The sequence below is a fragment of the Gorilla gorilla genome, chromosome 12, assembly GCF_029281585.2.
Source record: "Gorilla gorilla gorilla isolate KB3781 chromosome 12, NHGRI_mGorGor1-v2.1_pri, whole genome shotgun sequence".
NCBI classification, from domain to species: domain Eukaryota; kingdom Metazoa; phylum Chordata; class Mammalia; order Primates; family Hominidae; genus Gorilla; species Gorilla gorilla.
Genome location: NC_073236.2, coordinates 43,779,051 through 43,806,026, shown reverse-complemented (window position 1 = coordinate 43,806,026; position 26,976 = coordinate 43,779,051). Strand labels below are relative to the sequence as shown.

General features: G+C 45.1%; 2 long non-coding RNA genes across 2 annotated transcripts; both read left to right on the top strand.

Moving 5' to 3' along the window:
• Window positions 1-5,904: 5,904 nt before the first annotated feature.
• On the top strand, window positions 5,905-8,144 carry LOC129531850 (uncharacterized). The gene is made up of 3 exons (XR_008677287.2): window positions 5,905-6,084; window positions 7,737-7,850; window positions 8,065-8,144. It is a non-coding gene; the product is annotated as an uncharacterized lncRNA (long non-coding RNA).
• Window positions 8,145-18,515: 10,371 nt separating this feature from the next.
• On the top strand, window positions 18,516-23,116 carry LOC129531851 (uncharacterized). Its single transcript, XR_008677288.2, has 3 exons — window positions 18,516-18,656; window positions 19,830-20,099; window positions 20,217-23,116. It is a non-coding gene; the product is annotated as an uncharacterized lncRNA (long non-coding RNA).
• The last annotated feature ends 3,860 nt before the right edge of the window (window positions 23,117-26,976 follow it).

Sequence of the window (26,976 nt, the reverse complement as noted above, 5' to 3'; positions counted from 1 at the left end):
CCTATGAACAACATCTAACCGCACCCAGGCAATGGTTAACCAAGTATCTCAGCCCCCTATGTCACAGTCAAGTGGATACTTAAGAATAACCATCACAGTAGTCATGAAAAACTGCGTGGTGGTGCTCAGGTAGCCTAGAGCAGTGCTTTGCAGAGTGTGTGGTTCAGGAACCAGCAGTGCCAGCATCACCTGGAACTTGTTAGAAATACAGATTCTCGGCCGGGCACAGTAGCTCATGCCTATAATCCCAACACTTTAGGAGGCTGAGGCCGGTGGATCAAGAGGTCAGGAGATCTAGACCATCCTGGCTAACATGGTGAAACCCTGTCTCCACTAAAAATACAAAAAATTCGCTGGGTGTGGTGGCATGCATCTATAGTCCCAGCTACTTGGGAGGCTGAGGCTAGAGAATCACTTGAACCCGGGAGGTGGAGGTTGCAGTGAGCCGAGATCTCGCCACTGCACTCCAGCCTGGGCGACAGAGCAAGACTCCGTCTCAAAAAGAAAAAAAAGAAATACAGATTCTCAGACTCCAACCCAAATCCATTGCATCAGATCCTCTGGAGACAGCCCAGAAATCTGCATTTTAATCATTCCCCAGGTGACTGTGATGCTCATTTATGTTTGACAACCATTGGCCTAGAGACTACAAGTCTGCATTGTTTTTAGTGGGGCTCCTTGACTCTTGGAGCATTATGTAAATGTACAAGCTCATATTTGTATAGTTCTGTGCAATGCATTAAGGGCTTGCATAAATTTGATCCTCATAATGGCTTTGTAAAAGAGGTAAGGATGATCTCATTTGCAAATTGAGAAGTTGAGACTCAGAAAGATTAAAATGACCTAGTGATCCCTCCCATCATAACACATCACAGTACAGCCACCTCCTTTCCTCTTCCTCCCCTCCCTCCCTCCCTCCCTCCCTCCCTCCTTCCTTCCTTCCTTCCCTCCCTCCTTCCTCTTTCCTTCCTTCCTTTCTTCCTTCTTTCCTCCTTCCTCCCTCCCTACACTCCCCTGCCTCTCGGTCCCTTCTCTCTCACCTCTCTCTCTCCCTTCCTCTGTCCCTCCCTTCCTTCTTTCCAGTCATTCATTCCCTTGGTAGACATAGTGATGTGTAGCCCAAATTCCCCTTCAGAAATTGAAGGTCTATTCTCCCAGTGGCCGGAAGATCACCCTCAGCTATCAGCCCTCTTTGGGGGTTGTCTTGTCTGAAGACAGTCCCCTTGCCCTATGGCAGCCCCCTTGCAGGGAGTGATGGATGTAGGGGTATAAGAGCCTGGCTGGCACCTCCTCCCCATACAGCACACGTCTAAAGGGCCATGCTGCTCAGAACTCTCTGTGACCAGCTGAAGCCTTGGCATGGCAGCCCACCTCCTCCCTCTTTGCAATTTGGCTTCCAGCCCCTCCAGAAGCTCCACTGGTGTCAATCGTATGCCCCTAAGAAGCATCCGGCATGCTGACCACCCTCTCAGTGTCAGCCTCCCAGGGCCCCCAACTGTGGCAGGCACCAAACTGACACTGGTTGTTATTTGCAATGAAAGAAACCTGTGCTGTTGCTGTCAACCTGCTTACATCTGACGTGACACTTAGTTGAGTACCTTCACTTACACACACACACACAGACACGTGCGTGTGTGCACACATGCACACACACACACCAATTCTCTAGAAGTTTTGACCCTGCTTGGTAGATACCAAGGCAAGATAGACTGAGCAATGCCTCTGAAAACAAAAATCAATTATGTAAAGCCCCTCTTATGAGAGAAATGTTTTGTGTATATACATCTATACATACATAGATGTACATATGTACGTATATATATTTAACCTGTTTTCAGGTTGCCGCTCGCAAATCTAGAGCTCCTCTAGCCATCCGAGGCTTTGGTTTGCCCTTGAAAATCTTCCTTTAACCTTTGAAATGCTTGGTTTCTGCAGTGCCTTTTGAGAGCTTGCATCATCTCAGTATTTCTCACAAAAGACCTCAGATCTGACCCAGCGCACACCTTTCAAGTTACCTATCCTTCAGCTGTCCATATGGAAAGTGAGGTGGTTCCTCCACTCCATCCTATTGGCTTTCTGCAGAGCACAGATCATCCTAATAGAGCTACACAGAGGCTGCTGCCTATGGCATAGGGAAACCAATTGTGTCTTCTTGTTCAATGACAAACATTCATATCTCTTTTTTTTCTTGACAGGAAAGTATCCCCAGGCATGCTTTAAGGCATGACACCCTTGGCACCAAATCTAGCAGATACTTATTTTACCTTTGTTTCAAGAAAGAGATTCCTAAATGAGCTATTGTCTCTGTGAAACAAGTACTAATTAGCATGGCTTTAGCGTGGAACTTCCTTTTCCAAAAAATCGTATTTTCCTGATAGAGGAGCAGGCGTGCTAGAGTCAAGGGAAAACAATGAACAGCAGGTTAACTGTGAAGCCCAAAGCTATGGGATCAGAGCAACAGGAAACGAGTCCAGCTGTCCTAAGTCTGCAAAGCGATTTCACACTGCAAGAAGGGAGACCTGTTGCTTGTGGCAGCTTGGACTGGCATTGACCTTGTACATGGGTCAGCCAAAGAAGGATGACATATAATCTAACTCAATCTGCCAGAGAGAAACAGAGGCTTTATCCTTGAGGCTGATCCCTTGAATTAAGATTATGCCACCCAGGATCAGAGAGGCCAAGTGCGCCACTCAAGGTCACACAGAGCTTTTTGGCTTACGGTGTGGTGGATTAAATGTTTAAAATTCATTTTTAAATTTTTTTAAATTGTGGTTAAATATACATAACTTAGACTATACCATCATCACCATTTTTAAATATATAGTTTAGTGGCATTAGGATCATTCACATTGTACAACCATGGCCACAATCCATCTCCAGAATTTTTCGTCTTTCCAAACCGAAACTCAGTCTCCATTAACTCTGGCCCCATTATCCTTGGGGCCAATCCCTTAAATTAAGATTATTTCACCCAGGATCAGAGAGGCCAAGTGCCCCAGTCGACATCACACAGAGCTTTTGTACCCAGGCTTTCATTTTCATTGTCCACCACCCCCCTACACCCACACACACACAACTATTTTGAACCAATTAACTTCTTATTCTCCCCTTCCCTGCAGCCACCAGCAACCTCCATTCTACTTTCCATCTCTATGAATTTGACTATTTCTGGTACCTCATATAAGTGGAATCATACAGTATTTGCCTTTTTGTGAGTGGTTTACTTAGTATAATGACCTCAGGCTCATACATGCTGTATGTAGCATGTGCCAAAATGTCCTTTATTTTTTAAGGCTAAATAATATGTCTCACATATATATATATATGCTATACGTATAATATATATATATAATTATATGCATACATATAGATGAAGAAGTTCTGTTTATCCATATGAATGAATAAACAAAATATGGTATATATATACACACATATACACATATATACACACATATGTGTATATATACACATATGTGAGTATGTGTATATATATATACACACCACATTTTGTTTGTTTATCCATTCATTAATCAAGGTATTCTTGAGTTGCTTCTGTCTTTTGGCTATTGTGAATAATACTGCTATGGTAACTCAACTGGGACTATGGGCCAACATGGGTGTACAAAAATCTCTGTAAATTTAAAGATAATTTTTTTTTGAGACAGAGTCTTGTTGTGTTGTCCAGGCTGGAGTGCAGTGGCGCAATCTCAGCTCACTGCAACCTCCAACTCCCAGATTCAAGCCATTCTCCTGCCTCAGCCTCCAGAGTAGCTGGGATTACAGGAGTGCGTCACCATGCCTGGCTAATTTTTGTATTTTTAGTAAAGATGGGGTTTTACCACGTTGGATAGGCTGGTCTCGAACTCCTGACCTCAAGTGATCTGCTCACCTCTGCCTCCCAAAGTGCCTGGATTACAGGCATGAGCCACCACACTCTGCCTTAATGATAATTTCTAAGTTTAAATTGATTTTTAGAAAATATAAAATTGCATTTTCTGCTGGTGGAGCCTAATTGATATTTGAGCTAGGCTGTCACCATTTTATGATCTGTTTCTATTCTATTTACCCTGCTTGGGTGACTTTACAAACACAGGCTGTGGCTCTTCCTTTAGTCTAACCAAAGACATAAAGACAAAGTGGGCACAGTTGGCCGAAGAGTGGCTCAGCCCTTGCAGAATGTTGCTCCCAAGGACAGGGTGTGATTTGGTTCCCTGCTGTGCCAGAGCCTAAGATAGTCCCTGGCCAAGGAGACTCTCTGTACATTCTTTTTTTGGTGGATAAATGAAAAAAAAAAAAAGGGGGGGGGGGGGGACTTTTAAAAATCAACTGATTGTATTGATCTATTCATTTTTAGACAAATTTATCTTTAACCAAACTTTAATGTGTATCTAGCTGTAGAACATATTTTCTGTAATAACCATCACGGGATGGGAGCCGTGAGATTGTTAATAAATAGACAACAACACGCCTGAAAAACAGAGCGAAGTCTCCCTTGTGCCTTTAGCGCTATAAGGAACCTTAAAAAAAAATCTTTGATACCTTGCTTCAAAAAAAATTATAAATGCTCATCTCTTAACTGCAACTCAGGTTGACAACTCCCCAAAAAATTGTTAAAGAAGATGCCTGTGCATCAGGTGACTAGGGTCACGATTCTACTGTGTAACACGAAACCACGAATCGCGCAGCGTACAGGAGTGGGTGGTTTCTTAGCCAGGAGCCTCGGGGTTGGACACGCAGCAGTCAGCGGTTCCTCAGCCCGGGAGCCTCCAGGTTGGCTGGGGCGTGGCTGATCTGGGCTGGGTTTGGCTGGGCCATCTGCTTCTGAGCCTCAGCGGCGCGTGGCTTCTCTAGGGGGTCGGGGCTCCTGGTTACTCTGAGATCCTGGTAAAGGAGCCAGCGCTGTCTGGGGGAAGCTCTCGGCGTGGCCAGGCACAGGCACATAGAGTGAGAGCACGAGTGGAAGCAGCAAAGCCTGTAAAGGTACGCCTTCATTTCCGCTTCCATTTATTGGCCAACGCTAGTCCCATCGCGGAAGTTAAAGGAAGGGGAATAAGTGCGAAGTATGTTCTACCTTTTGTGGGAAAAACTGTAAAGTCACGGGGAAACGATATAATACAGAGAGGGCTGAAGAATTGGACCAATAATGGCATCTTCCACCTCCAGCTATTGAAAAATAGCAAAGGACAGCTGTCTCTCCAGAAGATACAGTGGCTTGCTGAGATCCACTCAGCTGAGCATCACCACCATGAAGCCCAGGGAAGATTCTGAGGGGATCCTTTGACAGAATCCGGTTGTCATGGACTGAATGTTTGTGTTCCCCCACAATTTCTATGTTGAAATCCTAAAACCCAACATGATGGTATGGAGCCGTGGGGTTTTTGGGAGGTGGTTAGGTCAGGAGAGTGGGTCCCTCACGAATGGGATCCGTGCTCTCATAAGAAGAGAACAGAGAGTTCTCTCGCCTCTTCTGCCATGTGAGGACACAGCCTGGAGGCGCCATCTATGAACCAGGAAGCGAATTCTCACCAGACACCGAATCAGCCCGCGTCCCCATCTTGGACTTCCCGCCTCCAGAACTGTGAGAGTAAATGTTTGTTGTTTAAGCCACAAATATACCCAGCCTATGATATTTTTGTTATCATAGCCTGAACTAAAACACTAGTAGTGAAATATAAAGGTAAGATTTACAGTAGTACTTACAGTGCTCCTTAAGAGTTTGCCTTTGCGTTATTGCCACGCCAGGCCTCACGCAGCAGCTGACAGGTTGAGGCTCCTAACGTCACCTACGCAGGGAGCAACTGCCACTTTGCCTTAGCCTTGACATAGAATCCAATCTTTAGAACCTCATTAGGTAGCACAGATGGTTTTCTATTAATGACAGTAAACCTTGCTCTTTGCTGTAAGAAAAAAGAATGTCTGCCTTCACCCTGAGCATGGGATCCCCCATGCAAGGATAATCACTGTCAGAAGCTATTTTGATTTCACTGCTCATCCAGCAGCTGGAAGTGAGCACATGCGATTAGCTCAAAAGCAAACAGCAAGACCTCTCCGGCTGCTGACCCTGGAAACCAGGTATAGGGCCAGGTAATTACAGTAACATTCCTTTAAGCTCATGCAACTGTGGCAGGCCAGGTTTCATCAAAAATGAACATGCTGGCACAGTCTCTAAGGCTGCTTTCTGGGCAGATGCTCTAAGTGGCCTATAGCAGGGGTCCTCAAGCCCCAGGCCATGGACCGGTAGGGGACCTGAGCTCTGCCTCCTTTCAGCTCAGCAGTGACATTAGATTCTCATAGGAGCTCAAACCCTATTGTGAACTGCACACGCACAGGATCTAGGTTGCATGCTCCATCCCCCTCCCCCGTTTATGTAAAATTTGTCTTCCATGAAACTGGTCCTAGGTGCTAAAAAGGTTGGGGACTACTGGTTATATCAGGCGGGCCAGCAGTGGGCCCTGGGCGACCCAGGTCTACCCACTGTCTTGTTCCTGTAACAGCAGGAAGTGTTAGGGACAGCAGAGAGAGGGAAAGCAGGGAACCCCTAGCATCACTGGTCCATTTCTGAGTGACTCAGACTTGAGTACATTTCCCTGAAGGTCCTCCTTGGAGTTTGTCCTCCTCCATAAAGGTCTCAATGACTTTGATCAATCAGAAGGTGACTTGGGAAGTTGGGCCTGGAAAGCAGAGTTTAGGTTAAAAAAAAAAAAAAAAAAAAGTGATGGAGGTTGCTAGTGATATTGTGAAAACAGACAACAGAAATAAGGACAGAGACCCATTGGTCTAGAAATGGCTAGAAAGAAAAAATCTTTTTAGTGTCAACTTTGCTGATCCACTCTGGTGGACTATAAACTTTTCCATTCCATGAAATGCATTATTGAAGACTGACAGACGTTGACTAATCTGTTGCAAGCAATCTTAAAATACAGAAGTACAGGAATGTAGACTCAGCCTTTCTGTGCTTGTGCAGTCATGGGCCACATAACAACGTTTCAGTCAACAACAGACCCCATATGAAACGGTGGTCTCATAAGATTATATGGATCTGAAAAATTTCTATCACCTAGTGGTGTCTAGCTGCTGGAACATGGTAGCACGAGGCACTACTCATGTAATTGAGGTGATGATGGTGTAAACGCACCTACTGCCTGCCAGTTGTATAAAAGTCTAACACATACAATTATGTATGGTACATAATAGTTGATAACGATAATAAACAACTATGTTACTGGTTTATGTATTTATCATACTATACTTTTCTCATTATTTGAGTGTGTACTCCTTCTACTTAATCCAAAACAAGTTACGCGTAAAATAGCCTCAGGCAGGTCCTTCAGGAGGATTCTAGAAGAGGGCATTGCTGTCATAGGAGACGACAGCTCCATGCGTGTTACTGTCCCTCAAGACCTTCCAGTGGGACAAGATGTGGAGGTGGAAGACAGTGATATTGATGACCCTGACCCTGTGTAGGCCTAGGCTAATGTGTGTGTTTGTGTCTTAGTTTTTGACAAAAAAGTTTAAAACATTAAAAAAATTAGAAATAGAAAAAATCTGATAGACTAAGACATAAGGAATATATTTATATAGCTGTACAATGTGTTTGTGTTTTAAGATAAGTGTTATTACAAAGGAGTCAAGATGTTAAATTAAAAAGTTTACAAAGTAAAAATTTACAATAAGCTAAAGTTAATTTATTATTGAAGAAAAAGTATTTTAAAATAAATTTTTAATAATTTTTATAGGCCAAGTGGACAGTGTTGATAAAGTCTATAGTAGTCTACAGTGATTTCCTAGGCCTTCACATTCACCCACTGACTCACCCAAAGCAACTTCCAGTCCTGCAAGCTCCATTCATGGTAAGTGCCCTATACAGGTGGCAGGAGGTTATACATCTGCATTTGTGTGAGTGCACTGTATGATGTTTGCACAATGATGAAATCACGTAAGGGCACATTTTTCAGAATGTATCCCTGTCGCTAAGCAACACATGGCTGTATTTAAATGTTCCTGAAGATACTAGTCCTCTTCCCTTTAATTGCAATTGTCTTCTTTCCTTTCAATCAACTCTAGGTTTTCTACCTTCCCTGACAAGCTAGACTGTAAGCTCCTTGAAGGCAGGTATCTTCTTTGCCACATCTTCTCACTGGGGATCTCAGGCTACTGACATGAGTCTGGCACGGAAGAAGGGTTCAGTCAACATCTTGAAATGAATGAGGTATAGGAATATGCCCAGGAGTCACAACCATTGGCCCCCACTGAGAGAGAGACTTAAACAGGGATTGGTCCCCAATGAGAAAGAGACTTAAACATCCTGCCAGCATCTTTCAAGTTTAGGGTGGGAAGTGGCAGCAACAATATGTCCCCTTGATGCAGGTGTTCTTTGTTTAGTGAGGAGGCACTTGCATGATTCATGGTATGTACTGAATTGAGTACCCCCTGCTCCCAAATCCATACATTGAAGCCCTAACCCCTAATGTGACTGTGTTTGGCAATAGGACCTACAGGAGATAATTAAGGTTAAATAAACTTATAAGGATGGGGCTCTAATAAGACAGGATTTGTGTCACTTTAAGAGGTGACACCGGCCGGGCGTGGTGGCTCATGCCTGTAATCCCAGCACTTTGAGAGGCCGAGGCGGGTGGATCACGAGGTCAGGAGATCAAGACCATCTTGGCTAATATGGTGAAATCCTGTCTCTACTAAAAATACAAAAAAAAAAAAAAAATTAGCCAAGCATGGTAGCAGGTGCCTTTAGTCCCAGCTACTCGGGAGGCTGAGGCAGGGGAATGGCGTGAACCCGGGAGGTGGAGCTTGCAGTGAGTGGAGATCACACCACTGCACTCCAGCCTGGGCAACAGAGCAAGACTCTGTCTCAAAATAAAATAAAATAAAATAAAGAGACACCAGGTGAGGAAAAGCAAAAATGTGGCTGTCTGCAAGCTGGGAAGAAGGCCTTCATCAGAAACCAAATCAGTTGGCACCTTGATCTTGGACTTCCCAGCCTTCAGAACTATAAGAAAGTAAATTTCTGTTGTTTCAGCCACCCAGCCTATGGTATCTGATAGTTCAAACAGACTCATGTTTATCTTAGTTATTCAAAATTTCTCATATTCAGGGTCCTGCTGATTGTATCCTCCTGGTGCCTTTTACTATGTTCCTCTTTCTCCTGTATTTCCAGGAACTTGGTAGTTAGAGCTCTACGCTTGGTTAGATTCTGGCTGATTTCTTCTGGCAAGTATTCTCACGGGTGGCGCTGGGCATTTCACACTGCATCTCATGAAGAGACACGTGATGTCTGGTCACCCCTGACGTTAGTTTGGCCCAGTGGGCTCAGATGCTGTTAGCCTGCTCCACCTAACAAGTTTCCCATTCATCCCTTGCCTAAGTATTCTAGCATCTGTTGTTGATTATTGTCTGGATCCACGATCTCATGAAGAATAATACCTTCTTCTAAACAGGCCTCATCCTGGGCCATGATCCCAAGTTTGTGGCCACCTGTGGGTGGGTTGGACAGGCAGGCAGCTATAGGACAAACAAGAGAGGAGAACTCAACATCAGGGGCCTTCATGATTGACGCTATTCCTTTCTAATTGTCAGTCACCCTATATTGCATGGAGGACCTAGAGGCTGGTGACTTTTGTAGGCACTGCCATTGTCAATGCATGGGGATACCTCAGTGTCCCCCTTAAGTTCATCTTCAGAGTAATTTTACCTGGTGACCAACTCCCTGCTCTACACCCCCATGCAGGCATTCTCAGCAGAAAGGCAGTTCTGGACACAGCACCTTGTCATAAAATCCAGATTTTATTGTTGTCCTTGCCATAGCAAGTGGCCCCAAATGAAAATTGTGAACTTATCTCTTATTGCTTTTCTCATCTGTCTTATCAGTATGGAATGTGTTAGTTAGGTTGGATTAGATGATGTATTCGTCCATTTGCATTGCTAATAGGACACCTGAGGCTAGGTAATTTATAATGAAAAGAGGTTTAATTGGCTCACAGTTCTGCAGGCTGTACAAGCATGGCACTGGTATCTGTTTCTGGTCAGGACCTCAGGAAGTCTTCAATCATGGCAGAAGGCAAAGGGGGTGCCAGCGTGTCACATGGCAAGAGCAGGAGCAAGAGAGAGAAGTGGAAATGCCGCACACTTTTAAACAGCCAGCTCTCAAGTGGACTCATAGAGCAGGAACTCACTCATCACCTCAAGGATGACACCAAGCCATTCATGAGGGATTGGGCCCCATGACTCAAACACCTCCCAATAGGCCCTTCCTCCAACACTGGGAATCACATTTCAACATGAGATTTGGAGGGGACAAATATCCAAACCATATTAGGTGATCATGTATCTGGTAAAAATTAAGCCCCTAAATCCGAAAGGCTTAACACAACCTAAGTTTGCTTCTGTACTTGCAGTGCATCTGACATGGGTTGATGGGGAGCCTTAATCCATGCAGTCACTCAGGGACCCTGTCACATCTGCCTTCAGGAAACTCTTCATGGAACAGGGAGCCTGGATTTCCCTGAACTTACACAAAGAGCTCACAGGACTCCTGTATTAGGTGGTTCTTGCATTGCTATAAGTCCTTGAGACTGGGTCATTTATAAAGAAAAGAGGTTTAATTGGCCCATGGTTCTGCAGGCTGTACAGGAAGCATGATGCTGGCATCTTCTCTGCTTCTGGGGAGGCCTCAGGAAACATACAGCCATGGTGGAAGGCAAAGAGGGTGCAGGTATGTCACATGATGAAAGCAGGAGCAAGAGAAAGAGAGTGTAGGGGAGGTGCTACACACTTTAAAATGAGCAGATATCATGAGAATTCACTGTAACTAAGACAGCACCAAGCCATGAGGGATCCACCCCCATGATCCAAACACCTCCCACCAGGCCCCCCCTCCAGCACTGGGGATTACAATTCAGTATGAGATTTGCGCAGGGACAAATATCCAAACTATTTCAACTCCTTTGGGCCTGCTTACGAATGAAAACCATTTCTGAAGTCAGCCTGGTAACTGCTGTTGCTGTAACCTTGGGATGACCTGTAAGCCCCCTGCCTGTGTCCATTGAAACAATGGCTAGCATTGAAACACACTCTGAATGGGCAGCTCGGCTGGGTCAGTTCTTCACAGGGGCTTGGCCCAGTGTCTGGCAGACAGGGGGCACTCAATAAATAGCAGTTGTTTTTATTTTATAAATGAGACACCTGAGGCTCAGAGGGTCAGGTAACTGACCTCAAGTTACCCATCAGTGAGTGGCAAAACTGGGAAAAACCCCAGCTCAGCTTGATCTGGAAACCTTGGCCTCATTTCACCCGGCACAGTGCCTCTGCAGAGACAGAGGGCTCCTTTGTGGAGCCCTCGAGTGCTAGACGAACCCACAAAATTACTCATCAGCTGCAGGTAAGTGGGAGCCATCAATAGTTGGGTGAGGGGTAACAAAAAAAGTGATAACTTAAGAAACCCCATCTGGTAGCACAGCACAGGGTAGATTTCAGCGAACAGAAGCTAGAGGCAGGGAGACCCACTAAGATTCCATTTAAATAGGAAGCTGGACTCAGGTTGGGGTGTTAGCCAGGGAAATGCCAGATGAGTTCTGAAGAGCTTGCGAAGGAAGCAGGAGCAGAATGTGGTGACTGGCCAGGGAATAAGGAAGAGACTGTAAGATGACGTAGAGCTTCTGTGGGGTCATGGGAAGATCATCCCAATATTGGCGAAAAGTACACTTGCTCCCAGGGTCTGGGAGTGACTTCTCAGCTAAGCTACCAGTTAGTTGGGTCACCCGGCCTTGAAGAAGTCTGGGCAGATCCCATTTTTAAGTGTGACTCAATAAGAAAAATGACTAGGTTAATGGGACAACAAGGTGGGGCTGTGAGCAGAAAGGTAGGTGTGTGTGTGAGTGTGTGTGTGTATGCGTGAGAAGGGCTATGTGAGTAGAGGTGTGTGTGTCTGTGCATGTAAAAATGTGTTTATGAGTTAGTGTGTATGTGTGTATGTGTCGAGTAGAGGTGTGTATATGTGTATGTGTGTTGGGTAGGGGTGTGTGCAGTAGGTGTCTGAGTGTATGGATGTATGTGTGTTGGTAGGGGTGTGAGTGTATGTGTGCTGGGTAGGGGTGTGTGTATGGATGTGTGTTTGTGTTGGGTAGGGGTGTGGGTGTGTGTGTGTTGGGTAGGAGTGTGTGTGTATGGATATGTGTGTGTGTTGGGTAGGGGTGTGGGTGTATGTGTGTGTGTGGTGAGTAGGAGTGTTTGTGTGTGAGTGTGTGTGTGTGTTGGGTAGGGGTGTGTGTATGGATGTTTGTGTGTTGGGTAGGGCTGGATTTATGTGGATATGTGTGTGTGTTGGGTAGGTGTGTGAGTGTATGAATGTGTGCATGCTGGGTAGGGGTGTGAGTGTATGGATGTGTGTGTGTTGAGTAGGGCTCTGTGTAGATGTATGCATGTTGGGTAGGTGTATATGTGGATGTGTGTGTGTTAGGTAGGGCTCTGTGTAGATGTGAGTGTGTGTTGGGTAGGTGTGTGAGTGTGTGGATATGTGTGTGGTAGGTAAGGCTGTGCTTATGTGGATGTGTGTTGGGTAGGGGTGTGTGTGTACGGATGTATGTGTTCTGGGTGGGGGTGTGTGTGTGGATGTTTGTGTGTTGGGTAGGGCTGTGTTTATGTGGCTGTGTGTTGGGTAGGGGTGTGTGTGTATGGATGTGTGTGTGGTGGGTAGGGCTGTGTTTATGTGGGTGTGTGTTGGGTAGGGACATGTGTGTATGGGTATTTGTGTGTTGGGTAGGAGTATGTATGGATGTATGTGTGTTGGGTAGGGGTGTGAGTGTGTGGATGTTTGTGTGTTGGGTAGGGCTGTGTTTATGTGGCTATGTGTTGGGTAGTGATGTGTGTGTATGGGTGTTTGTGTGTTGGGTAGGGCTGTGTTTATGTGGATGTGTGTTGGGTAGCGGTATATGTGTGTGGATGTTTGTGTTGGGTAGGGCTGTGTTTATGTGGATGTGTGTTGGGTAGGGGTGTGTGTGTGTGGATGTGTGTGTGTAGTGGGTAGGAGTTTGTGTGTGTATGTGTTGTGGGTAGGAGTGTGTTTGTGACATATGTGTGAGTGTGTGTGCTGAGTGGAGTGTCCGAACAGAACACTTACAAGGAGCATGTGCATGATTACATCTGGAAGTGAATATTCAGAATGAAACCTCCCTTTCCATTCTTTGGTAGCTGAACTTCCCAAGAAAGGTTTCCTGTAATAGAGCCCCTCAACTCTGAATATACAGCTTTCTAATCAGCAAGAAAAATAAAATCCTGTCATCTGCCTGGGGTCACAGGGATTTACTTTGCAAGTAGACACTCCTTTCCCCAGTCAACTAAAGATTTGAGGTGGCAAGGATAACAGGGTTGGGTTTCTCTACCTTGACTCTCTGGGATCTCACTGGGCATGTAGTGAGGTGGGAAAAGGTATGAAACCCACTTCAGGAGACCAGAAACTGGCAGTCGCACTACAGATGGAGTCCTCAGGGCAGACAGGGGAAGCTTTAGAAGTTATTTTGACAGGCTTGACGAATGCAAATTATATTAAGAGCTTAGCTATATGATAGGTTGGTCAGGGAGGGAGAATTTTTTGTTTTTTCAAGTACAAGGAACTCTAAGCTCAGAGGAACAGATGTGTAACTAAGAGTTACACTTAACCCATTTAGCAGTCATTTCCTGAGCACTTGTAAAGTGATTTGCTTCTAGGTTAGAAAGATGCTGTGTATTGATCTCAGGAAGAAAATCGGACTCAGGCTAGGTTCTAAGCTTATTCAGTTAACTAAGAGATCCAGGGGCATTTTAAAACATCATGGTTGGCATGCTAATTACTTAAACAACTTTCTAATTGTCCTATTGTTTTTGAGCAGCCTTTCTAGCTTTTAACATTTCTTATCCAGCTGTATTATATTTAAAATGTTTTAAAGGTATTCTGTCTTTTCTCATAGTCTTAAAAGACTTCTTTGTTATTTCGAATGGAGTTTGGCAGAAAGATTTGTTTCCCTCTAGGCTGATTTCATTTATCTAAAGTTGGCCGAGAAAATCATCCCCTTGCTGAAAGCACGCCTTCAACGGGTTAACCCTGAGGTTGACTTTTCAGTCATAAGGTTGCAGATTCTCCTTTGATCTCACTGCAAGCAGCAATTTTACCCAGCTTGGCAAGTCACAGGCCTGGGCGTCAGGAGGGCCAGAGCTCAGCCGCAGTTTCTCTGCTAAGGATCCCTAGCAGACATGCCCTTGGGAGCCTTTCCTTAGTGCCAATGTTTCCGTGCTCTGTGTGGCAGGCAACAGGCAAGGCGACAGCCCCAGGTTCATTTAGTTCAGCTGTGAAACTTCCAGAGTGCCCAAGTGATATAGGAGTTAATAAGAAAGTACTTAAGCAGATAGTGAGGGTACAGAAGTCCTCAGTAAGGTTTTCCTTTTAATGAAAAGCAGCCCCCAAATCATTTTATTTTCTAACAAATAGCAGCCTGTAAAATCGAGCTGCAGACATAGACAAGCAAGCTAGAAGCTTGCATGGGTGAATGTTGGCAGTTGGGCCAACAGAAAAAGGCTACCTGTGCCTAGGCATGATCAAAATGGTGGCTCTACCTTCTCTTCTCTTTTCCAGCCATGTGTATAGTAAGAAGCAGACAAGATGGCACTGTCCAAGTGGCAATTCCACTTACATAATAAGATTAGGGTGGGGCAACCAGCCTTCCCTCCCCAGGTAAACGTCACACCTGGTCAAACCAATCTGGGGGCCTTATGTAAATCAGACACCTCCTCCTCAAGCCTGCAGTCCACTGTGGGCTGGCTTTTCCCTTTCAGACACCTCTTTCTCACAAGAGAGAGCTGCTCTCTCTCTCTCCTTTCTTCTGCCTATTAAATGTTCTGCTCCTTAACCCACCCACATGTGTTCGTATCCTTAATCTTCTTGGCGTGAGACAACAAACCCCTGGTATTTACCCCAGACAATGATGCTGCTTCACAAACAGCACCTAGTGGAGTTCTTAGATCTTGCAATACCACCTTCTGACCCTGACACCCTTGGTTTTCTTAATGGCAGAAGTGGGGGCCCCAGGAGGTGAGACCCAGTAGCCTGATGATGATTTCTGTGCGGGGACATCAATGACTTTGTTGGATGAGCTGAAAATTTCTGAAATTTATCCAGGGGTCCCTACTTTCCCCTTAACTCCTGATTATGGATCTATCATTCCTGAGTTCATCCAGAGTTGTAAAACCGAAAGGGATCTAGGAGCACATCCAACTGGTCATATCACTTATTGAAGACATGAAAGCTGTGGCCACCCAGAGGCAAAGACGCTGCCCCTTTTCTCTTTTCTGGCCCCTTACTGGTCTCAGGGTCTGCACCCAAACCTGGAGTTACCAGCACTTTTCCACAACTTGAAACTGTCATCTCTTTGTGCTTCTGCCTCTTTGACCTGTTGGAATAAGAAAGCCTTGAGTTGTTCTACCAGCTTCTTAGAGTGTTAACTGTCTTGCCCAAAGCTGTGTTGCTGGAGGATCAAGAGCTGCTCCCTTCAGAATTCCCAGACTGGAGGGGCAGACATGATTGCTGGCCACCTCCATTGCAGAGAGTAAGCTTTACAAGGGAGGTTCTGGAGTCTGGGTGCTCCAGCTATTGTATCCTGAGTACCAAGCACATCACTTGGCACAAGGCGGTCTTTCAATAAGTGCAGTCTTCTAGAGTAAGGAACAAATGAAGTCCAATCACTCCCATTGGCATTCCTTCTCAGGAATATTTCCTAATCTTCTCAGAATGTCTCCAAGTCCAGGGAAGAAGAATGGTTGTTTTGTTGCCACCAAGTAAACCTGTCTGTCCTTTCTGCTCATTGTGCTGACCTCTGTCTCCAAAGAGAGAATAGGGCACCACTGGAAGCACAGAATTCAGTGCATTGGATCCACTCACGCTGAGTCCTGCCAAGGCTAATGCCTCAAGTCTTCCTTATTTCCCTTTGAGCAGGTCATTGTGTGTGGCCAATCCTTCCTTGTTCTTCTGCAGCTTTTGCACCCACGTGACCCTGGCCCCAGTGAAATGGGTCTTCTGGAGCTGTCTTGTACTGACTGCCCTGCGTGTGAGCAGGATCAGGCCTCCAAAACACATAATCTTGTTCTTGCAGCTTTGTTATTTTTTTTAAGGGTTGGTGAACTTGGCTTTGCTTTTCAGTGTCATTCCCATGGAACTTCAGAGAACAGAAGCTTTTTAAAGCACACACTTCCTGGCCAGGCGTGGTGGCTCACGCCTCTAATCCCAGCACTTTGGGAGGCTGAGGCGGTCGGATCACAAGGTCAGGAGATTGAGACCATCCTGGCTAACACGGTGAAACCCTGTCTCTACTAAAAATAGAAAAAAATTAGCCAGGCGTGGTGGCGGGCACCTATAATCCCAGCTACTCAGGAGGCTGAGGCAGGAGAATGGCATGAACCTGGGAGGCGGAGCTTGCAGTGAGCTGAGATGGCACCACTGCACTCCAGCCTGGGCGACAGAGCGAGACTCCATCTCAAAAGAAAAAAGCACATACTTCCTTTGGTGACATCAGTAGGTTGCCTAGGTTCATGAGGACAGCAGCCACCACTGGGGGGGGACATCTGCCACCACCTGGAGCCCAACTCAAGCCCAATGGGCAATGGGAAGGAGGTGGGCAGAACCAGATGCTGGCCAGCTTGGCCATGTGGCCTTTTCCTTTTTCCTCTTTCAGAAGGAGAAAAACCAAGGTCCACTGTTTTTGCCACATACTCGTGGGACAGAGGGGGTTTTCCTTTGGGACGAAGTCTAAACAATGAAGGGGGGTGTGGGGCCAGCTTTATCACCTGAGGAAGTAACCAGGTTCTTTTTTCTCCCCTCCCTGCAATTCAGCAGATAGGTGGGTCTCTTGGCCTGTGGCTCCTTCTTTACCCAGCAAGTCTCCCTCCCCAGAGATGAGGATCCCTGTAATTACCTGAGGTGAGGTCCTAGCACGGGATCTTGGAAGCCTCCCTACACACCTACAGTTCTGTCTCGAGGTCACTTTGTGGATTCAGAGCCCTGAGATATATTCTGAGTATCAAATACATATTGAATTTCAAGGACTTACTAAAAAAAACCCTCAATAATAATTTTTATATTGAATATATGTTGAAATAAAAATGTGTAGTGTATCAAATTAAATGAAATATATTATTAAATTAATTTCAAATATTTCTTTTTACTTTTTCTTCCCCCCCAAGATCGAGTCTTGCTCTGTCACCCAGGCTGGAATGCAGTAGGCCATCTCAGCTCACTGCAATCTCCACCTCCCGGGTTCAAGTGATTCTCATGCTTCAGGCTCCTGAGTAGCTGGGACTATAGGTGCACGCCACCACATCTGGCTAATTTTTGTATTTTTAGTAGAGATGGGTTTTCACCATGTTTGCCAGGCTGGTCTTGAACTCCTGACCTCATGATCTGCCCACCTCGACCTCCCAAAGTGCTGGAATTACAGGCATGAGCCACTGTGCCTGGCCTCTTTTTACTTTTATTAGTAGGAAATTTAGAATTACATCTTGGCTTGCATTATTTTCTATTGAATCAGCACTGCTCTGGAAAGAAACCTAAGATCCCCTTTCACAATTTTTCTTTTCTTTTTGTTTTTGAGACAGAGTTTCCCTCTGTTGCCCAGACTGGAGTGCAGTGGCGCAATCTTGGCTCACTGCAACCTCCACCTCCCAGGTTCAAGAGATTCTCATGCCTTAGCCTCCCGAGTAGCTGGGATTACAGGTGCATGCCACCACACCTGGCTAATTTTTGTATTTTTAGTAGAGACGGAGTTTCGCTATGTTGGCCAGGCTGGTCTCAAACTCCTGACCTCAAGTGAGCCACCCCCCTCAGCCTCCCAAAGTGCTGAGAGTATAGGCATCAGCCACCACACCTGGCCCACAATTTTTCTTAATCCAATACGCTTGGGAGGACCCTAAAGAGAGTCCAGTATCTTCTTTTCTGGTCTCTCTACTCCCTGCCCTCAGGCCCTCTTGGGTCTTCAGAGTCAGAGACCGTGCAACTACCATAGTCAAAATATGCCTCCCATAGTGGCCCTTCACAAACGGACTCCTGAAACTGCCTGGAGAGGGTCTGCATCAGGGACCCCCTCCTCCCCAGACAGAGGCCCCACAGCAAGTTTTGTTTTCCAGGAGAGCATTCCTCAGTGTACTCTGTGGTGTAAACTGCAAAATGGTGTTGGCCAGCTTGTGACACGCTGGGCTGACCCAAGTCAGATTTCTTTGTTGCAGGAATGCTCAGAGCATGTGTATATTAATAAATATTGTGATTCCCTGAGAGCAAAACATTTTGTATGACTTCTAAAGTTGTTGAGGACAAGCTCCTTCTGCCTTTTCTGAGCACCTGCAGCAAAGATACATTGAAAGGGACTCGTATTTTTGCACTTCTACTAAAGGTCCTCTCCCTCCTCTGCCCTGACCTTGTCCCTCAAGGTCCTCTCCCTCCCTTGTCCCCACACCACCTCCCAGGTCCTCTCCCTCTCTAGAAGAAATGGTCCAAGTTAAAAGGCAGACACTACTGAAGCTCCAGAGAAGACTCAGTAGCTTCTCGTTTCTGGCATTTTGGTCACTGGCATTTGGCAAAACGGCCCTTGATTTAACCACAGAAAAGGAATTTGCTGATACTCAACCAGGTGAGACTATTTTTCTCTGCCTAGTTTTGACATTCTGTCCTCCAGACTGCAGAAGAACTTAATTGCCCTCTGATTTATATGATCATAGAAGATCTCAAAATACACACACACACACACACACACACACACACACACACATATATATAAAATGTATGTACTGAGAGTAAGAGAGAGAGCCTTATATCAATGCCTAATTCATTTAACTCTGGGGAACAAATATAATCAATTTCCAACAGACAGCTCTAAGATTTGTGAAGTGTTGGATGAAGGACCTTACTCAATAATCATTTATATTGTTTTATATCCAAGCTTCAAAGCTACAAGAAGGTGGGGGTTCTGGAAGAAAGGCTGCCTTTGGCCAGGCTGCAGGAAGCTGCCAGGAAGCTGGGGCTGAGGCATGGCTGGAAGAGGGCCAGGAAACTCATTTGCTCCGCTCCATCTTGCTAACATTGGCTGCTGTTATGTTTCATTATAGCCCCACATCCTGCTCATCTCTGCACCTTTGAGATGCCTCCCACATCCTCGATTCAGGTTACACTGAGGCTTACTGCTTCTGCAGCCAGCTTCTATCACCAGCTTCCCACACCTGGCCCACCTTTTGAAAACAAAACAGGTCGGGGGCAGTGGCTCACACCAGTAACCCCAGCACTTTGGGAGGCCAAGGCAGGAGGATCGCTTGAGCCCAGGAGTTTGAGACCAGACTGGGCAATATAGCAAGACCCTCTCTCTACATAAAATTTTAAAAATTAGCTGGGCATCGTGACATGTGCCTATAGTCCCAGCTACCTGGGAAGCCGAGGTAGGAAGATCACTTGAGTCCAGGAGATTGAGGCTGCAGTGGGCCATGATGGCACCACTGCACTCCAGCCTGGGCAATAGAGAGAGACCCTGTTTCAAAACAAAAACAAAAACACAAAGAGATTTCACCTATAGAATGTAGGTCTTGACATCTCGGGCATCTTCTTCCGCTATGCTCAGCCTTTTGATTCCATCCTCACTTAGCCATCATTTATTACACAGAGCAGCCTCACTGTGTGGCAATGTCTGCTTCTACTGGGTCTGCACATGTAAAGGAAATCAGTGGGCTTGGAATTTAAAAATAAAAAGCTCTGGCCTCATTTGGTTGAATTAATTATGCCTTTTCATTTGTTTGAATCTTCATGACAACTAAAGTCCGCCCCGACTAGTTGTGGACGATGTCTGCCAGCTGCCTACAGAATCCACCCCTTTCCTTTGGAATTCTCTCCTCCTCCTGACGCTGACAATACCCTTGCCCTTCAGAGGACCTGCCTTCCCACTCTCCATTGGACACTGTCGAACTTCTTGACGTCCAGTCCCAAGGGCACAGCCACCGCAGGACTTCACGTCTGCCTGCCTGAGCAGGGCTGGTGTCTTATGAATGGCAGCTGAGACCCAGTTTGGGCTCACAATCTCATATCACAGGTCAGAAAACAAAAGAGCAATTGAGTTCTTATGAAAACTTGCCAGATTTCCATACAAAAGTTTCCTTCTTGAAATCCCTTTTTTTTTTTTTTTTTTTTTTTTTACTTTTCATCATAGAAATGAACTCAAAGGAAAATGACTCATCACCGACCTACTCAGAATCATTGGTCCCCGGCAAGCAAGGGTGATCCTGCATCGATCTATTAATTTTCATTTCCGGGGTTCTCAGATGTAAAACAAATGTTTGATGTAATCCGCAACACTGCTCTGTTATAATTAAACAACCTCCTACTGCCTAAATTGGCAAAGCACTCCATCGATCAGTGATAAATGTGGTCCTTGGGAGACTGCTTTTATGTTTGTTTCACTCATGGGAAAATGGCCACAACCCTTTTGTAAGATTCCTCGGCTGCTGCTCTCCCCAGGTTACAATCATAGTAACTGCTGCTTCTGGGATGCCTCGCTGTAATCCTCATGTTCAATGATGGCTCAGTGGATATGTGCTTGAAGGAGAGTGAGTGATGGGGAGTCTACAATTATGAATAAAATATATTCAAGTCAATAAACCCTTCCTGGGTTCCTTTGCCTCACCATTTTATGCACAATTTATGAAGCACCCTACACATACCAGGAGCTATTTGCAATGTTTAAGATGTGGGAGCCCCCATAATTCTAAATATGTCATGTATCATCTACTTTCCTCTTTGCAAAGTGGAGGGGTTGGATTCCTGCCAGGCCTGATAATATAGATCTGCTGTTCACACATAGCATATAGGAGGCCCTGATGACTTCCTACTCATTGCTTCCCTCATTGTCCAATTGTTGGGGCCATTGGGCTGCTGTATTCAGGCCAGCCCTTGCCCTAGATCCTAGGATCCAGCCAGACTTGAGGCAAGGAGACACATTGCTGTCAGTGTTCCATCACCCCTATGGTTAGGCCTCACTGGCTCTGCCACAGTTCAGACACCAAGGCTCCTGCCTTAGTTTTCTAAGAGATGTTCCCTACATTGCGCCTGAATTCATCCAGTTCATTTTCACAGAATATACTTGATCTAGTTTAAGCAGAAAGGGATGTATCACAGGCTACTAAATGGCTTATGAAATCCTTGGAAAAGCTGAATAAATAGACCTTAGGGGGAGCCCCTAGAGCTACTCTCAAAGCTATCTAGCAGAACCTGGCCACATTTCCAACCAGGAAGCTGCCTGCAGAATCAGCAAACAGCCCCCACATCCGCTGGCTTCAGAACCACCCACCTCTGCTCTCCCCACACAAGTGAGCAGACATCTCAGCCCTGCCTTTCTGGCCGCCTGACTGCTTGCAAATTAAATCTCTCCCATTTGCACCAGGAAGAGGACCCTAGATGATGTCTAGAACTTTGGTTTCTGATGACTCTAAGGAATGAGATTTTTCACCTGCTCAGCCTCTGCAGTCTGGGAAAAACCAGAAGTGTGTTGGAAGTGACACTGAATGATCTGGCCCTCAGATTTGTCAGTTTCCCAAGCAGCAACTTGGCCCTTGCATATATTGATTTTTAAATTTCTGTAGTTTGCTCAATCACCCAGGGCTCTGGGAGCCCATTTCTATTGGCTGGAAACCCACTGGGAACCAGCTACTTGCTGACAAATTCCAATCCTATTACTATTTTGTATTGAATATTTACTCTGCACAGTTCCTAATTTTCTGCGAAATGCCTTTTCTCTTTACCACCCTTTGACACAGTTACTGCTCTGTAAACTGAAACACCACTTCTTATGGCCGCAGTTGTTTGTGCTACGAATAAGTAATTCCCTAAGCTCAGCCCATCAGATTTTCTCTCGAATCTGTGGGCTGGAAATCAAGATGGTTGAGAACAGCTCTTCTTCTAGTGGCTGAAGTGGTAAAAATAATCTCAGTGTGGGTGTGGTGGCTAACACCTGTAATCTCAGCACTTTGGGAGGCTGAGGTAGGGGGACCACTTTAGGCCTGGAGTTTGAGACCAGCCTGGGCAACACAGCAAGAACCCATCTCTCCAAATAAAAAATTAGTTGGGCATGGTGGCATGCGCCTGTGGTCCCAGGTACTTGAGAGGATGAGGCAGGTGGATTGCTTGAGTCCAGGAGTTCAAGGCTACAGTGAGCTGTGATCACACCACTGCACTCCAGTCTGGGCAACAGAGTGAGACGCTGTTTCTAAAAAAAATAAAATAAAATATGTACAATTTTTTAAAAAGAATCTCAGGAGCTCTCAGGCGTGGAGCTCTCAGGCGTCCAGCTCTCAGGATGCCTGGTCCTGTAAGGGCCTCCAAGAGTGGCTGGAGAGCGGGGCATGATGCCTCTTGGGCCACCTTGCAAAGAGCTCACAAGTTCTGCCAGTGAGGATAGAACCATCTATCATGAGAGTAAAGAATCAGTGGATGAGAAGATGGAAATAAAGCCATGACCTGGAGAGGGTGTCCCAAGGCCATTTCCATCTCTGGTTTCAGCTTCTCCTGCATCCTTGCCGCATTCTAGTTTCAGGGCTCCATGAGGTATCTCCATGTCCTTGTTATGTTCCCATTTCTCTTATTTTGCTTTAGTTTGAGTTGGCCTCCTCTCACATGAAACAGGGAGTCCACAGTACCATTGACCCTTGAACTGCACGAGCTTGAATTGCATGGGTCCACTTATATATGGATTTTCTTTTACCTCTGCCACCCCTGAGACAGCAAGACCTATCCCTCCTTCCTCTTTCCATCAGTGTACTCAACATGAAGATGATTAGGATGAAGACCTTCGTGATGATGCACTTCTATTTAAGGAATAGTAACTATATTTTCACTTTCTTATAATTTTCTTAATAACATTTTCTATTCTCCAGCTTACTTTATTGTAAGAATATAGTACATAATATATATAACATACAAAATATGGGTAATGCACTGTTCATGTTATTGGTAAAGTGTACAGAGCACCTGTGACATAAGTAAGTCCATCTTAGAAAAAGACTCCATCTTACATTTCAAAAGGCATCATGACAACAGGACCAGATGTTCCCCTAATCAATAGAGACAGCACCTGACTGTCTCTATGACCAGAGCATAGCCAGACACACTCTTTATTATCAATCAGTCCTCGCCAGAGGACTCAAGGGCTACAAAACAGCAGGAGTCCACCAGCTGGACACCGCTGTTTTATGAAATACCATCCTGCTATCACTCGTGATCAGCATCTGGCACCTGTCACTGAGGGCTCTGTCCAAATCGAGGGCTCTCCCTTACAAGACACTGCTGTGCACCTAGATCTGCCCAGGACCCTCTCCTTGTCCATGTCACTGTCCTTGGACTGATTAATTAACCGCTTTCCTCTCCCCTTTTCTCTTGATGTTAAATGTTGCTCTGTTTGATGTGGAATGTTTAATCTATAACATTTATATATTGATTAAGTATCCTACTAGGTATGGTTTGCAATATCAACTGACCTGTGGAGTGGCTTGAGCCTGTGAGCCTGTAGCCCTGACTCCTGAGGGAACGAAGTGGTAAGGAGAATTGCCTCCTTGGGAACTCCGTGCAGCCTATGGCTTTTATGACTGAAATAGCATCAATAAAAGCCTGACCTTGGGGAAAGACACAAATGGGCATGGACCTGATTATGTCTGACCTTGTGTCTCTCCCAACACTAAGGCTTCCAGTAAACACTAGGCTGTTAGTAGTTAACGTTTTGGGGGAGTGAAAAGTTTTACTGGGATTTTCAACTGTGCAAGGGGTGAGTGCTCTTAACCTGCATGTTGTTTGAGGGTTAACCACAATGCATATGTATTGAGTGATTTGAGGAGGACTCTTGGACCATTCTCACTGGCCTCCACGTGGATGATTTCTCCTAATTTAAACACAGGCAAACTTCTCCCAACCTTGCTGATTCTTACAGCTCTTACACTTTGCAGCACAACCTCAGTAGAAGCTCCTGTACTTCTGGCTCCAGTTTCTCTCCTCCCACAGTCTCCTTAGCAGATTCCAATCAGGTTTCCCCTCTGCTCACCACCAACCTGCGTGTTGCTGAATTCAGTGGTCACTGCTGAGCCTCACTGTGGCTCGCCCTGCATCCCTGAAAGGTTTCCTTCATCTGCCTTCAGCTGGCCTCCCTTCCGCTCCACCAGTGGCCCTTCCCAGTCTTCGCAATTGCTCCCTTACAGCCCTGATGTCTTAATATCCATGCTGGTTCTTGGTCTCTTTGCTTCCCTTCTCCACTTTGCCGTTTGTGGGCTCCCGTCCTGTGCCAGGCTCTGCAGGCTGTTTCCCACGCCCCAGGCAGCGGCTCCTGGCCACTGGGAGGGTCTAGTGGGAGGCTGAGGAGAGCCTTGGGCAGCATCTCCAGCAGCAGCGGCAGCTGTTCCTTTTGTTTCCATCTCCTGGAGTCCGCATGGAGTTTAGCTTCTGCCGGGTGAGCCCAGCTCCCAGTTTCTGGTAGCACCATCTCCTCTTTATTCCCAGATCTCATGATTCTCTATGGAGAAAATCTGATGGAATCTGCAGAAAAGCTATTATAATTAATGAGCTTAGTAAGGAGATTGCAAATACATCTTGCTAAAATCTCTCAAATCAAATTTTAAAATAAGGATCCTCATTAATGACTTTTCCTATAATACACTGAGTTATGGAAATAACACTGAAATCTCAAGAGTGAATGAACTAATTTTTTTATTACCATGTATTATCTTTTCAGACAATATGGTCATAGATTGAGAAACTGAGTGCAATAGGCCATCTAGTTGCCTCAGTCAAATCTGATTTAGCTCTACTGAAAGTTTTTTTTTTTTTTTTTAGATGGAGTTTCGCTCTTTTCACCCAGGCTGGAGTGCAATGGTGCGATCTCAGCTCACTGCAACCTCTGCCTCCCAGGTTCAAGCAATTCTCCTGCTTCAGCCTCCCAAGTAGCTGGGATTACAGGCCCCAGCCACCATGCCTGGCTAATTTTTGTGTTTTTAGTAGAGACAGGGTTTCATCATATTGGCCAGTCTGGTCTCGAACTTCTGACCTCAGGTGATCCACCTGCCTCGGCCTTCCAAAGTGCTGGGATTACAGGCATGAGTCACCACGCCCAGCCTGAAAGTTCATTTTCATACAGACAAGAACACTATTCTGATGCCAATGAGCTTTCAGGTTAGGAGTCTTTAAAATAATTTTCTGACACAAAAATGAGCATGCTGTTGTTTCTTATTTGATGTTTCCTCTTTAGGATGCCTCTCAGTTTCTGCACAGGAATTGTCTACAGCAGTAGTTTGCAAAGTTTGATTTCTATTAGAAATGAAATTTTTAGGTCTCCAGCCAGACCTCCTGAGTCACAAACTGTGGGGGTGGCCTCCAGCATTCTTTATTTAATACTCTTTTGAGGGGCTTCTGATGCCTGCAAAGCCAGAACCGCCAGTCTATACAAGCTTGGGGTATGGGAAACAAACTCACTTACGAGGTCACTTTTACTGTCTGAACTAAAGTGAATTCCCTGAAATAAAATTGGCAAAATGTTCCCTACTTTTCAACGTTTTGTTCTGTCTTTAATTTTCTTTTCTTTTTTTTCTTTTTTTTTCTTTTTTTTTTGCCAGGCAACTTTTTGGGCAAGCACACTAAGCTTTAGATACACTATTCATTTCCAGTTATCAGGAAAGAGTCATCAAAAGTAGAGGGAATAAATGCATTTTTATATGTTAACACAATAGATTTACTATTCAGTTATAAAAATGATATAGACACACACACAGACACACACACACACACACAGAGACAGGCACAAACCCAGAGGGTTTTTACTGATAGAATGTGGAGGGAAAGAAACATATGCAAAATAACACAGTATGGTTCCATTTATATATTATTTAAAAATAGACTCAACTGAACTACACTGCATACACAGGTGATAAATCTATTAAAGAGTCAAGAGCAGTATTTTATATTTAAAAATAATTTCAACTTTTATTTTAGATTCAGGGAATATGTGTGCAGGTTTATTACATGGGGTTATTGTGTGACACTGTGGTTTTGGGTACAAATGATGCTGATACCCATGTAGTGAGTATAGTACTCCATTGGTAGTTTTTCAGCCCTTGCCTCCTTTTTTCTCTCTTGCCTCTAGTAGTTCTCAGTATCTATTTCTCCCATCTTTATGTCCATGTGTACCCAATGTTTAGCTCCCACTTTATAACTGAGAACATGCAGTATTTGGTTTGCTGTTCCTGAATTAATTTGCTTAGAATAATGACCTCTAGCTACATCTTTGTTTCTGCAAATGACATTATTTCATTCTTTTTTATGGTTGCGTAGTATTCCATTGTATTAATCCATTCTCATGCTGCTACAAAGAACAGCCCAGGACTGGGTAATTTATAAAGGAAAGATTTTTAATTGACTCACTGTTCCACATGGCTGGGGAGGCCTCAGGAAACTTACAATCATGGTGGAACGGGAAGAAAACATGTCCTTCCTCACAGAGCGGAAGTGCAGAGCAAGTGGGGAAAAGCCCCTCATAAAACCATCATATCTTGTGAGAACTCACTCACTATCATGAGAACAGCATGCAGGAACCCCCACTGCCAAGATCTAATCACCTCCCACAAGGTCCCTCCTTCAACACACAATTCAGATTACAATTCAAGATAAGATTTGGTTGGGGACACAGACCATATCATACATGATGTATATGTAACACATTTTCTTTATCCAATCCACCATTGATGGGCACCTAGATTGATTCCATGTCTTCGTTATTGTGAATAGTGCTGCAATGAACATACGCATGTTTATGTCTTTCTGGTAGAACAATTTGTTTTCCTTTGGGTTATACACCAGTAATGGTGGTTTTGATTTGCATTTCTCTGATGATTAGTGATGTTGAGACTTTTTTCATGTTTGTTGGCTGCTTGTACATTTTC